General features: G+C 46.2%; 6 non-coding genes and 4 pseudogenes across 6 annotated transcripts; all 10 read left to right on the forward strand.

Annotated features, from left to right (window-relative positions):
* Positions 1–461: 461 nt before the first annotated feature.
* LOC141213339 (U2 spliceosomal RNA) lies at positions 462–652 on the forward strand. Its single transcript, XR_012282843.1, has one exon. It is a non-coding gene; the product is annotated as a U2 spliceosomal RNA (small nuclear RNA).
* Positions 653–1,773: 1,121 nt separating this feature from the next.
* LOC141213488 (U2 spliceosomal RNA) lies at positions 1,774–1,964 on the forward strand. The gene has a single exon (XR_012282988.1). It is a non-coding gene; the product is annotated as a U2 spliceosomal RNA (small nuclear RNA).
* Positions 1,965–3,082: 1,118 nt separating this feature from the next.
* LOC141213553 (U2 spliceosomal RNA) lies at positions 3,083–3,174 on the forward strand (annotated as a pseudogene).
* A 789-nt stretch (positions 3,175–3,963) lies between these two features.
* On the forward strand, positions 3,964–4,143 carry LOC141213528 (U2 spliceosomal RNA; annotated as a pseudogene).
* Positions 4,144–5,265: 1,122 nt separating this feature from the next.
* LOC141213508 (U2 spliceosomal RNA) lies at positions 5,266–5,456 on the forward strand. Its single transcript, XR_012283007.1, has one exon. It is a non-coding gene; the product is annotated as a U2 spliceosomal RNA (small nuclear RNA).
* A 1,125-nt stretch (positions 5,457–6,581) lies between these two features.
* Positions 6,582–6,772, forward strand: LOC141213341 (U2 spliceosomal RNA). The gene has a single exon (XR_012282845.1). It is a non-coding gene; the product is annotated as a U2 spliceosomal RNA (small nuclear RNA).
* A 1,118-nt stretch (positions 6,773–7,890) lies between these two features.
* LOC141213342 (U2 spliceosomal RNA) lies at positions 7,891–8,081 on the forward strand. Its single transcript, XR_012282846.1, has one exon. It is a non-coding gene; the product is annotated as a U2 spliceosomal RNA (small nuclear RNA).
* Positions 8,082–9,201: 1,120 nt separating this feature from the next.
* Positions 9,202–9,392, forward strand: LOC141213343 (U2 spliceosomal RNA). The gene has a single exon (XR_012282847.1). It is a non-coding gene; the product is annotated as a U2 spliceosomal RNA (small nuclear RNA).
* A 1,119-nt stretch (positions 9,393–10,511) lies between these two features.
* Positions 10,512–10,603, forward strand: LOC141213554 (U2 spliceosomal RNA; annotated as a pseudogene).
* A 789-nt stretch (positions 10,604–11,392) lies between these two features.
* Positions 11,393–11,572, forward strand: LOC141213531 (U2 spliceosomal RNA; annotated as a pseudogene).
* The last annotated feature ends 643 nt before the right edge of the window (positions 11,573–12,215 follow it).

Raw genomic sequence — 12,215 nt, forward strand, 5'->3', positions numbered from 1 at the left:
TCCCGCCTGCAGTAGACGGAATGTGGCAATGGAACGCTGGCTGCGCGTGTCATAATAGGCTCTGAGCCTTTATATACCTGCGCACAGCAGCAGCCACCTTCAGTCTGCTGCTGGACAGCCAGCAGCAGCAGCAGCAGGAGAGGTAATTAATCAGCAACCCTCCTGCTAAGGGTAGACAGCTGCTCGTTCCACCCCCCCCCCGCCTTAATTGGTTCTCCTCCCTTCCAACGGTGTTGAGGCGGGTGGGAACAGCCGGGGGTTGAGGGTACTGTGCTAAAAGAGGTGGAGTTATGCAGATCTAAAACGCGTGGATTGCAGCAGCAGCAAGCCGAAAAGTGCAGGCATGTGAGGGATCTAGAGGTTGACAGCATGTCTTCTTAACGGGAGTCCAGGTGGCCATCTCCACAAATGGACTTTTCAGAATCCTTGGGTGGCACCGTAGTCGGAAACCAATTCTGGTTATCGCTTCTCGGCCTTTTGGCTAAGATCAAGTGTAGTATCTGTTCTTATCAGTTTAATATCTGATACGTCCCCTATCTGGGGACCATATATTAAATGGATTTTTAGAACAGGGAGATGGAAAAAGAGCTTGCTCTGTCCACTCCACGCATTGACCTGGTATTGCAGTATCTCCAGGACCGGTGCACCCCTTCTTTAATGCAGTTTCTAAAATCAGAAAGAATTGAATTCAATGCTTTTTGTTCATTTTGCTTGTTTGTCGGATTTTGGGATGGACTCTTTGGCTTTGCTTTTCTTCTCCTCATTGGATTTTTCATGTTAAAAGTTGCAGAAGCCAGATGACAAGCTCATTTTGGTTCAACTTCAGCAACTGTGCATTGCATTGCCATGTAATGTAATGTAATGCAATGCTATCTATCTAGCTCTCCCTCTATACTTCCTTTTGGATAAACAGACATATTAGGCAAGCATTTTGGAGCTTTCACCTAAATAACTACAGGTGGTGAGATAAGCTGCACAATATAATTGACCTTTCAGTATATTGTTGCACACACACCATCTATTTAGCAAATGCCCTTGTTATCAACAGCAGCCTTTTAAACTCACCTGAGCTAACAGGTATGTGAGCTGGTTACTCTGCTGCGCTTAAAATTTCTTTTTTGGTTTGCTACAATGCCTTTTCTGAAACGTTGTCTCCCTCTGCTGGAACACTGACTTCTTTCATTTAATGCCTGCAGACTATAAAAGAGAAACCAACCCAAAAAGTTTGGTTGATTAGTCTGTGGCATTCTTTTAAACTGTTGCTTATGGCGGTCTCTGTGAGCTTCTCAGTGACATTCAGCCATCCAGGTATCCCGCCTGCAGTAGACGGAATGTGGCAATGGAACGCTGGCTGCGCGTGTCATAATAGGCTCTGAGCCTTTATATACCTGCGCACAGCAGCAGCCACCTTCAGTCTGCTGCTGGACAGCCAGCAGCAGCAGCAGCAGGAGAGGTAATTAATCAGCAACCCTCCTGCTAAGGGTAGACAGCTGCTCGTTCCACCCCCCCCCCCGCCTTAATTGGTTCTCCTCCCTTCCAACGGTGTTGAGGCGGGTGGGAACAGCCGGGGGTTGAGGGTACTGTGCTAAAAGAGGTGGAGTTATGCAGATCTAAAACACGTGGATTGCAGCAGCAGCAAGCCGAAAAGTGCAGGCATGTGAGGGATCTAGAGGTTGACAGCATGTCTTCTTAACGGGAGTCCAGGTGGCCATCTCCACAAATGGACTTTTCAGAATCCTTGGGTGGCACCGTAGTCGGAAACCAATTCTGGTTATCGCTTCTCGGCCTTTTGGCTAAGATCAAGTGTAGTATCTGTTCTTATCAGTTTAATATCTGATACGTTCCCTATCTGGGGACCATATATTAAATGGATTTTTAGAACAGGGAGATTGAAAAAGAGCTTGCTCTGTCCACTCCACGCATTGACCTGGTATTGCAGTATCTCCAGGACCGGTGCACCCCTTCTTTAATGCAGTTTCTAAAATCAGAAAGAATTGAATTCAATGCTTTTTGTTCATTTTGCTTGTTTGTCGGATTTTGGGATGGACTCTTTGGCTTTGCTTTTCTTCTCCTCATTGGATTTTTCATGTTAAAAGTTGCAGAAGCCAGATGACAAGCTCATTTTGGTTCAACTTCAGCAACTGTGCATTGCATTGCCATGTAATGTAATGTAATGCAATGCTATCTATCTAGCTCTCCCTCTATACTTCCTTTTGGATAAACAGACATATTAGGCAAGCATTTTGGAGCTTTCACCTAAATAACTACAGGTGGTGAGATAAGCTGCACAATATAATTGACCTTTCAGTATATTGTTGCACACACACCATCTATTTAGCAAATGCCCTTGTTATCAACAGCAGCCTTTTAAACTCACCTGAGCTAACAGGTATGTGAGCTGGTTACTCTGCTGCGCTTAAAATTTCTTTTTTGGTTTGCTACAATGCCTTTTCTGAAACGTTGTCTCCCTCTGCTGGAACACTGACTTCTTTCATTTAATGCCTGCAGACTATAAAAGAGAAACCAACCCAAAAAGTTTGGTTGATTAGTCTGTGGCATTCTTTTAAACTGTTGCTTATGGCGGTCTCTGTGAGCTTCTCAGTGACATTCAGCCATCCAGGTATCCCGCCTGCCGTAGACGGAATGTGGCAATGGAACGCTGGCTGCGCGTGTCATAATAGGCTCTGAGCCTTTATATACCTGCGCACAGCAGCAGCCACCTTCAGTCTGCTGCTGGACAGCCAGCAGCAGCAGCAGGAGAGGTAATTAATCAGCAACCCTCCTGCTAAGGGTAGACAGCTGCTCGTTCCACCCCCCCCCCCGCCTTAATTGGTTCTCCTCCCTTCCAACGGTGTTGAGGCGGGTGGGAACAGCCGGGGGTTGAGGGTACTGTGCTAAAAGAGGTGGAGTTATGCAGATCTAAAACGCGTGGATTGCAGCAGCAGCAAGCCGAAAAGTGCAGGCATGTGAGGGATCTAGAGGTTGACAGCATGTCTTCTTAACGGGAGTCCAGGTGGCCATCTCCACAAATGGACTTTTCAGAATCCTTGGGTGGCACCGTAGTCGGAAACCAATTCTGGTTATCGCTTCTCGGCCTTTTGGCTAAGATCAAGTGTAGTATCTTTCGAAAAGGCGGTTTTGGATGTTGGCCGCCCTAGTAGATTGATACATTATGCACACTGGGGTTTAGGCGCTTGTTAGTACGCCAGGTGGCTAATATAGTCATCTGGTGGAAAGCATGGCCCCCCAGGATCGACGCCATTGGGCCGGGGAAGATCGAAAGCCCGAAGTGTGAAGTGCCCCAGGAGTGGTGACCCTGGGGTGCCTTAACTCACTGGGATTGGGAACCCCACTTGAGTTTATGGCACATTTGCACAAGCACTTCAAATTTTCTTTCTTCGCACACACCCTTATTCCGGGCCTTCTGGCCTTAGGATGGGGAATTTTTCAATTCCCGGTCGAAGGTCCGGGCAGTATTATACTGTGAAACCTTCACTATTTATTTAATTTCTTTGTCACTGTGTGTCCACTTATTCACGTGTGTCACGTCCTACTAGGATTTTGTCGGGATGCGGTTCCCTTACGGGTTCCTCTCTTGGCAGGTCTAGGGGGGGAGTGTGTGGCCATCAGGTTCCGCTCCCCCCTGAACCCCCCTGGCTATCCTCTTTCGGGAGGAGAGCGTTGTTGGCTCCCCTCTTCCGGGAGGGGAGCACAGTCTTTGGCCCCCAGTGCCTTGCCCGGGTGAGAACTCGGGCAGGTGCTGGGGGTAAGATTGGGTCGCCTCTGGCTTCGGCTGGAGGTGGCTTTTTGTCCCTGTTCCTCGCTGTGGCCTTTTGGCTCGGAGGGACGGGGAATGGTTTGGGGGACCCTTCTCCTTTTGGAGAGGGTTTCAAGAAGACCAGCATCCTAGTGCACTTTTTTTGTGGCACTTGTCACTTTTTTAAGCGCACTCGGGTTTTGTACACAAATTCGGGCTTTCGGTAAAAAAAATCTGTTCTTATCAGTTTAATATCTGATACGTCCCCTATCTGGGGACCATATATTAAATGGATTTTTAGAACAGGGAGATGGAAAAAGAGCTTGCTCTGTCCACTCCACGCATTGACCTGGTATTGCAGTATCTCCAGGACCGGTGCACCCCTTCTTTAATGCAGTTTCTAAAATCAGAAAGAATTGAATTCAATGCTTTTTGTTCATTTTGCTTGTTTGTCGGATTTTGGGATGGACTCTTTGGCTTTGCTTTTCTTCTCCTCATTGGATTTTTCATGTTAAAAGTTGCAGAAGCCAGATGACAAGCTCATTTTGGTTCAACTTCAGCAACTGTGCATTGCATTGCCATGTAATGTAATGTAATGCAATGCTATCTATCTAGCTCTCCCTCTATACTTCCTTTTGGATAAACAGACATATTAGGCAAGCATTTTGGAGCTTTCACCTAAATAACTACAGGTGGTGAGATAAGCTGCACAATATAATTGACCTTTCAGTATATTGTTGCACACACACCATCTATTTAGCAAATGCCCTTGTTATCAACAGCAGCCTTTTAAACTCACCTGAGCTAACAGGTATGTGAGCTGGTTACTCTGCTGCGCTTAAAATTTCTTTTTTGGTTTGCTACAATGCCTTTTCTGAAACGTTGTCTCCCTCTGCTGGAACACTGACTTCTTTCATTTAATGCCTGCAGACTATAAAAGAGAAACCAACCCAAAAAGTTTGGTTGATTAGTCTGTGGCATTCTTTTAAACTGTTGCTTATGGCGGTCTCTGTGAGCTTCTCAGTGACATTCAGCCATCCAGGTATCCCGCCTGCAGTAGACGGAATGTGGCAATGGAACGCTGGCTGCGCGTGTCATAATAGGCTCTGAGCCTTTATATACCTGCGCACAGCAGCAGCCACCTTCAGTCTGCTGCTGGACAGCCAGCAGCAGCAGCAGCAGGAGAGGTAATTAATCAGCAACCCTCCTGCTAAGGGTAGACAGCTGCTCGTTCCACCCCCCCCCCCCGCCTTAATTGGTTCTCCTCCCTTCCAACGGTGTTGAGGCGGGTGGGAACAGCCGGGGGTTGAGGGTACTGTGCTAAAAGAGGTGGAGTTATGCAGATCTAAAACGCGTGGATTGCAGCAGCAGCAAGCCGAAAAGTGCAGGCATGTGAGGGATCTAGAGGTTGACAGCATGTCTTCTTAACGGGAGTCCAGGTGGCCATCTCCACAAATGGACTTTTCAGAATCCTTGGGTGGCACCGTAGTCGGAAACCAATTCTGGTTATGGCTTCTCGGCCTTTTGGCTAAGATCAAGTGTAGTATCTGTTCTTATCAGTTTATTATCTGATACGTCCCCTATCTGGGGACCATATATTAAATGGATTTTTAGAACAGAGAGATGGAAAAAGAGCTTGCTCTGTCCACTCCACGCATTGACCTGGTATTGCAGTATCTCAAGGACCGGTGCACCCCTTCTTTAATGCAGTTTCTAAAATCAGAAAGAATTGAATTCAATGCTTTTTGTTCATTTTGCTTGTTTGTCGGATTTTGGGATGGACTCTTTGGCTTTGCTTTTCTTCTCCTCATTGGATTTTTCATGTTAAAAGTTGCAGAAGCCAGATGACAAGCTCATTTTGGTTCAACTTCAGCAACTGTGCATTGCATTGCCATGTAATATAATGTAATGCAATGCTATCTATCTAGCTCTCCCTCTATACTTCCTTTTGGATAAACAGACATATTAGGCAAGCATTTTGGAGCTTTCACCTAAATAACTACAGGTGGTGAGATAAGCTGCACAATATAATTGACCTTTCAGTATATTGTTGCACACACACCATCTATTTAGCAAATGCCCTTGTTATCAACAGCAGCCTTTTAAACTCACCTGAGCTAACAGGTATGTGAGCTGGTTACTCTGCTGCGCTTAAAATTTCTTTTTTGGTTTGCTACAATGCCTTTTCTGAAACGTTGTCTCCCTCTGCTGGAACACTGACTTCTTTCATTTAATGCCTGCAGACTATAAAAGAGAAACCAACCCAAAAAGTTTGGTTGATTAGTCTGTGGCATTCTTTTAAACTGTTGCTTATGGCTGTCTCTGTGAGCTTCTCAGTGACATTCAGCCATCCAGGTATCCCGCCTGCAGTAGACGGAATGTGGCAATGGAACGCTGGCTGCGCGTGTCATAATAGGCTCTGAGCCTTTATATACCTGCGCACAGCAGCAGCCACCTTCAGTCTGCTGCTGGACAGCCAGCAGCGGCAGCAGCAGCAGGAGAGGTAATTAATCAGCAACCCTCCTGCTAAGGGTAGACAGCTGCTCGTTCCACCCCCCCCCCCCGCCTTAATTGGTTCTCCTCCCTTCCAACGGTGTTGAGGCGGGTGGGAACAGCCGGGGGTTGAGGGTACTGTGCTAAAAGAGGTGGAGTTATGCAGATCTAAAACGCGTGGATTGCAGCAGCAGCAAGCCGAAAAGTGCAGGCATGTGAGGGATCTAGAGGTTGACAGCATGTCTTCTTAACGGGAGTCCAGGTGGCCATCTCCACAAATGGACTTTTCAGAATCCTTGGGTGGCACCGTAGTCGGAAACCAATTCTGGTTATCGCTTCTCGGCCTTTTGGCTAAGATCAAGTGTAGTATCTGTTCTTATCAGTTTAATATCTGATACGTCCCCTATCTGGGGACCATATATTAAATGGATTTTTAGAACAGGGAGATGGAAAAAGAGCTTGCTCTGTCCACTCCACGCATTGACCTGGTATTGCAGTATCTCCAGGACCGGTGCACCCCTTCTTTAATGCAGTTTCTAAAATCAGAAAGAATTGAATTCAATGCTTTTTGTTCATTTTGCTTGTTTGTCGGATTTTGGGATGGACTCTTTGGCTTTGCTTTTCTTCTCCTCATTGGATTTTTCATGTTAAAAGTTGCAGAAGCCAGATGACAAGCTCATTTTGGTTCAACTTCAGCAACTGTGCATTGCATTGCCATGTAATGTAATGTAATGCAATGCTATCTATCTAGCTCTCCCTCTATACTTCCTTTTGGATAAACAGACATATTAGGCAAGCATTTTGGAGCTTTCACCTAAATAACTACAGGTGGTGAGATAAGCTGCACAATATAATTGACCTTTCAGTATATTGTTGCACACACACCATCTATTTAGCAAATGCCCTTGTTATCAACAGCAGCCTTTTAAACTCACCTGAGCTAACAGGTATGTGAGCTGGTTACTCTGCTGCGCTTAAAATTTCTTTTTTGGTTTGCTACAATGCCTTTTCTGAAACGTTGTCTCCCTCTGCTGGAACACTGACTTCTTTCATTTAATGCCTGCAGACTATAAAAGAGAAACCAACCCAAAAAGTTTGGTTGATTAGTCTGTGGCATTCTTTTAAACTGTTGCTTATGGCGGTCTCTGTGAGCTTCTCAGTGACATTCAGCCATCCAGGTATCCCGCCTGCAGTAGACGGAATGTGGCAATGGAACGCTGGCTGCGCGTGTCATAATAGGCTCTGAGCCTTTATATATCTGCGCACAGCAGCAGCCACCTTCAGTCTGCTGCTGGACAGCCAGCAGCAGCAGCAGGAGAGGTAATTAATCAGCAACCCTCCTGCTAAGGGTAGACAGCTGCTCGTTCCACCCCCCCCCCCGCCTTAATTGGTTCTCCTCCCTTCCAACGGTGTTGAGTCGGGTGGGAACAGCCGGGGGTTGAGGGTACTGTGCTAAAAGAGGTGGAGTTATGCAGATCTAAAACGCGTGGATTGCAGCAGCAGCAAGCCGAAAAGTGCAGGCATGTGAGGGATCTAGAGGTTGACAGCATGTCTTCTTAACGGGAGTCCAGGTAGCCATCTCCACAAATGGACTTTTCAGAATCCTTGGGTGGCACCGTAGTCGGAAACCAATTCTGGTTATCGCTTCTCGGCCTTTTGGCTAAGATCAAGTGTAGTATCTGTTCTTATCAGTTTAATATCTGATACGTCCCCTATCTGGGGACCATATATTAAATGGATTTTTAGAACAGGGAGATGGAAAAAGAGCTTGCTCTGTCCACTCCACGCATTGACCTGGTATTGCAGTATCTCCAGGACCGGTGCACCCCTTCTTTAATGCAGTTTCTAAAATCAGAAAGAATTGAATTCAATGCTTTTTGTTCATTTTGCTTGTTTGTCGGATTTTGGGATGGACTCTTTGGCTTTGCTTTTCTTCTCCTCATTGGATTTTTCATGTTAAAAGTTGCAGAAGCCAGATGACAAGCTCATTTTGGTTCAACTTCAGCAACTGTGAATTGCATTGCCATGTAATGTAATGTAATGCAATGCTATCTATCTAGCTCTCCCTCTATACTTCCTTTTGGATAAACAGACATATTAGGCAAGCATTTTGGAGCTTTCACCTAAATAACTACAGGTGGTGAGATAAGCTGCACAATATAATTGACCTTTCAGTATATTGTTGCACACACACCATCTATTTAGCAAATGCCCTTGTTATCAACAGCAGCCTTTTAAACTCACCTGAGCTAACAGGTATGTGAGCTGGTTACTCTGCTGCGCTTAAAATTTCTTTTTTGGTTTGCTACAATGCCTTTTCTGAAACGTTGTCTCCCTCTGCTGGAACACTGACTTCTTTCATTTAATGCCTGCAGACTATAAAAGAGAAACCAACCCAAAAAGTTTGGTTGATTAGTCTGTGGCATTCTTTTAAACTGTTGCTTATGGCGGTCTCTGTGAGCTTCTCAGTGACATTCAGCCATCCAGGTATCCCGCCTGCAGTAGACGGAATGTGGCAATGGAACGCTGGCTGCGCGTGTCATAATAGGCTCTGAGCCTTTATATACCTGCGCACAGCAGCAGCCACCTTCAGTCTGCTGCTGGACAGCCAGCAGCAGCAGCAGCAGGAGAGGTAATTAATCAGCAACCCTCCTGCTAAGGGTAGACAGCTGCTCGTTCCACCCCCCCCCCGCCTTAATTGGTTCTCCTCCCTTCCAACGGTGTTGAGGCGGGTGGGAACAGCCGGGGGTTGAGGGTACTGTGCTAAAAGAGGTGGAGTTATGCAGATCTAAAACGCGTGGATTGCAGCAGCAGCAAGCCGAAAAGTGCAGGCATGTGAGGGATCTAGAGGTTGACAGCATGTCTTCTTAACGGGAGTCCAGGTGGCCATCTCCACAAATGGACTTTTCAGAATCCTTGGGTGGCACCGTAGTCGGAAACCAATTCTGGTTATCGCTTCTCGGCCTTTTGGCTAAGATCAAGTGTAGTATCTGTTCTTATCAGTTTAATATCTGATACGTCCCCTATCTGGGGACCATATATTAAATGGATTTTTAGAACAGGGAGATGGAAAAAGAGCTTGCTCTGTCCACTCCACGCATTGACCTGGTATTGCAGTATCTCCAGGACCGGTGCACCCCTTCTTTAATGCAGTTTCTAAAATCAGAAAGAATTGAATTCAATGCTTTTTGTTCATTTTGCTTGTTTGTCGGATTTTGGGATGGACTCTTTGGCTTTGCTTTTCTTCTCCTCATTGGATTTTTCATGTTAAAAGTTGCAGAAGCCAGATGACAAGCTCATTTTGGTTCAACTTCAGCAGCTGTGCATTGCATTGCCATGTAATGTAATGTAATGCAATGCTATCTATCTAGCTCTCCCTCTATACTTCCTTTTGGATAAACAGACATATTAGGCAAGCATTTTGGAGCTTTCACCTAAATAACTACAGGTGGTGAGATAAGCTGCACAATATAATTGACCTTTCAGTATATTGTTGCACACACACCATCTATTTAGCAAATGCCCTTGTTATCAACAGCAGCCTTTTAAACTCACCTGAGCTAACAGGTATGTGAGCTGGTTACTCTGCTGCGCTTAAAATTTCTTTTTTGGTTTGCTACAATGCCTTTTCTGAAACGTTGTCTCCCTCTGCTGGAACACTGACTTCTTTCATTTAATGCCTGCAGACTATAAAAGAGAAACCAACCCAAAAAGTTTGGTTGATTAGTCTGTGGCATTCTTTTAAACTGTTGCTTATGGCGGTCTCTGTGAGCTTCTCAGTGACATTCAGCCATCCAGGTATCCCGCCTGCAGTAGACGGAATGTGGCAATGGAACGCTGGCTGCGCATGTCATAATAGGCTCTGAGCCTTTATATACCTGCGCACAGCAGCAGCCACCTTCAGTCTGCTGCTGGACAGCCAGCAGCAGCAGCAGCAGGAGAGGTAATTAATCAGCAACCCTCCTGCTAAGGGTAGACAGCTGCTCGTTCCACCCCCCCCCGCCTTAATTGGTTCTCCTCCCTTCCAACGGTGTTGAGGCGGGTGGGAACAGCCGGGGGTTGAGGGTACTGTGCTAAAAGAGGTGGAGTTATGCAGATCTAAAACGCGTGGATTGCAGCAGCAGCAAGCCGAAAAGTGCAGGCATGTGAGGGATCTAGAGGTTGACAGCATGTCTTCTTAACGGGAGTCCAGGTGGCCATCTCCACAAATGGACTTTTCAGAATCCTTGGGTGGCACCGTAGTCGGAAACCAATTCTGGTTATCGCTTCTCGGCCTTTTGGCTAAGATCAAGTGTAGTATCTTTCGAAAAGGCGGTTTTGGATGTTGGCCGCCCTAGTAGATTGATACATTATGCACACTGGGGTTTAGGCGCTTGTTAGTACGCCAGGTGGCTAATATAGTCATCTGGTGGAAAGCATGGCCCCCCAGGATCGACGCCATTGGGCCGGGGAAGATCGAAAGCCCGAAGTGTGAAGTGCCCCAGGAGTGGTGACCCTGGGGTGCCTTAACTCACTGGGATTGGGAACCCCACTTGAGTTTATGGCACATTTGCACAAGCACTTCAAATTTTCTTTCTTCGCACACACCCTTATTCCGGGCCTTCTGGCCTTAGGATGGGGAATTTTTCAATTCCCGGTCGAAGGTCCGGGCAGTATTATACTGTGAAACCTTCACTATTTATTTAATTTCTTTGTCACTGTGTGTCCACTTATTCACGTGTGTCACGTCCTACTAGGATTTTGTCGGGATGCGGTTCCCTTACGGGTTCCTCTCTTGGCAGGTCTAGGGGGGGAGTGTGTGGCTATCAGGTTCCGCTCCCCCCTGAACCCCCCTGGCTATCCTCTTTCGGGAGGAGAGCGTTGTTGGCTCCCCTCTTCCGGGAGGGGAGCACAGTCTTTGGCCCCCAGTGCCTTGCCCGGCTGAGAACTCGGGCAGGTGCTGGGGGTAAGATTGGGTCGCCTCTGGCTTCGGCTGGAGGTGGCTTTTTGTCCCTGTTCCTCGCTGTGGCCTTTTGGCTCGGAGGGACGGGGAATGGTTTGGGGGACCCTTCTCCTTTTGGAGAGGGTTTCAAGAAGACCAGCATCCTAGTGCACTTTTTTTGTGGCACTTGTCACTTTTTTAAGCGCACTCGGGTTTTGTACACGAATTCGGGCTTTCGGTAAAAAAAATCTGTTCTTATCAGTTTAATATCTGATACGTCCCCTATCTGGGGACCATATATTAAATGGATTTTTAGAACAGGGAGATGGAAAAAGAGCTTGCTCTGTCCACTCCACGCATTGACCTGGTATTGCAGTATCTCCAGGACCGGTGCACCCCTTCTTTAATGCAGTTTCTAAAATCAGAAAGAATTGAATTCAATGCTTTTTGTTCATTTTGCTTGTTTGTCGGATTTTGGGATGGACTCTTTGGCTTTGCTTTTCTTCTCCTCATTGGATTTTTCATGTTAAAAGTTGCAGAAGCCAGATGACAAGCTCATTTTGGTTCAACTTCAGCAACTGTGCATTGCATTGCCATGTAATGTAATGTAATGCAATGCTATCTATCTAGCTCTCCCTCTATACTTCCTTTTGGATAAACAGACATATTAGGCAAGCATTTTGGAGCTTTCACCTAAATAACTACAGGTGGTGAGATAAGCTGCACAATATAATTGACCTTTCAGTATATTGTTGCACACACACCATCTATTTAGCAAATGCCCTTGTTATCAACAGCAGCCTTTTAAACTCACCTGAGCTAACAGGTATGTGAGCTGGTTACTCTGCTGCGCTTAAAATTTCTTTTTTGGTTTGCTACAATGCCTTTTCTGAAACGTTGTCTCCCTCTGCTGGAACACTGACTTCTTTCATTTAATGCCTGCAGACTATAAAAGAGAAACCAACCCAAAAAGTTTGGTTGATTAGTCTGTGGCATTCTTTTAAACTGTTGCTTATGGCGGTCTCTGTGAGCTTCTCAGTGACA

This window comes from Phyllobates terribilis, unplaced genomic scaffold (assembly GCF_046119375.1).
Source record: "Phyllobates terribilis strain yellow unplaced genomic scaffold, ASM4611937v1 Scaffold_196__1_contigs__length_3587587, whole genome shotgun sequence".
In the NCBI taxonomy this organism is placed as follows: Eukaryota; Metazoa; Chordata; class Amphibia; order Anura; family Dendrobatidae; genus Phyllobates; species Phyllobates terribilis.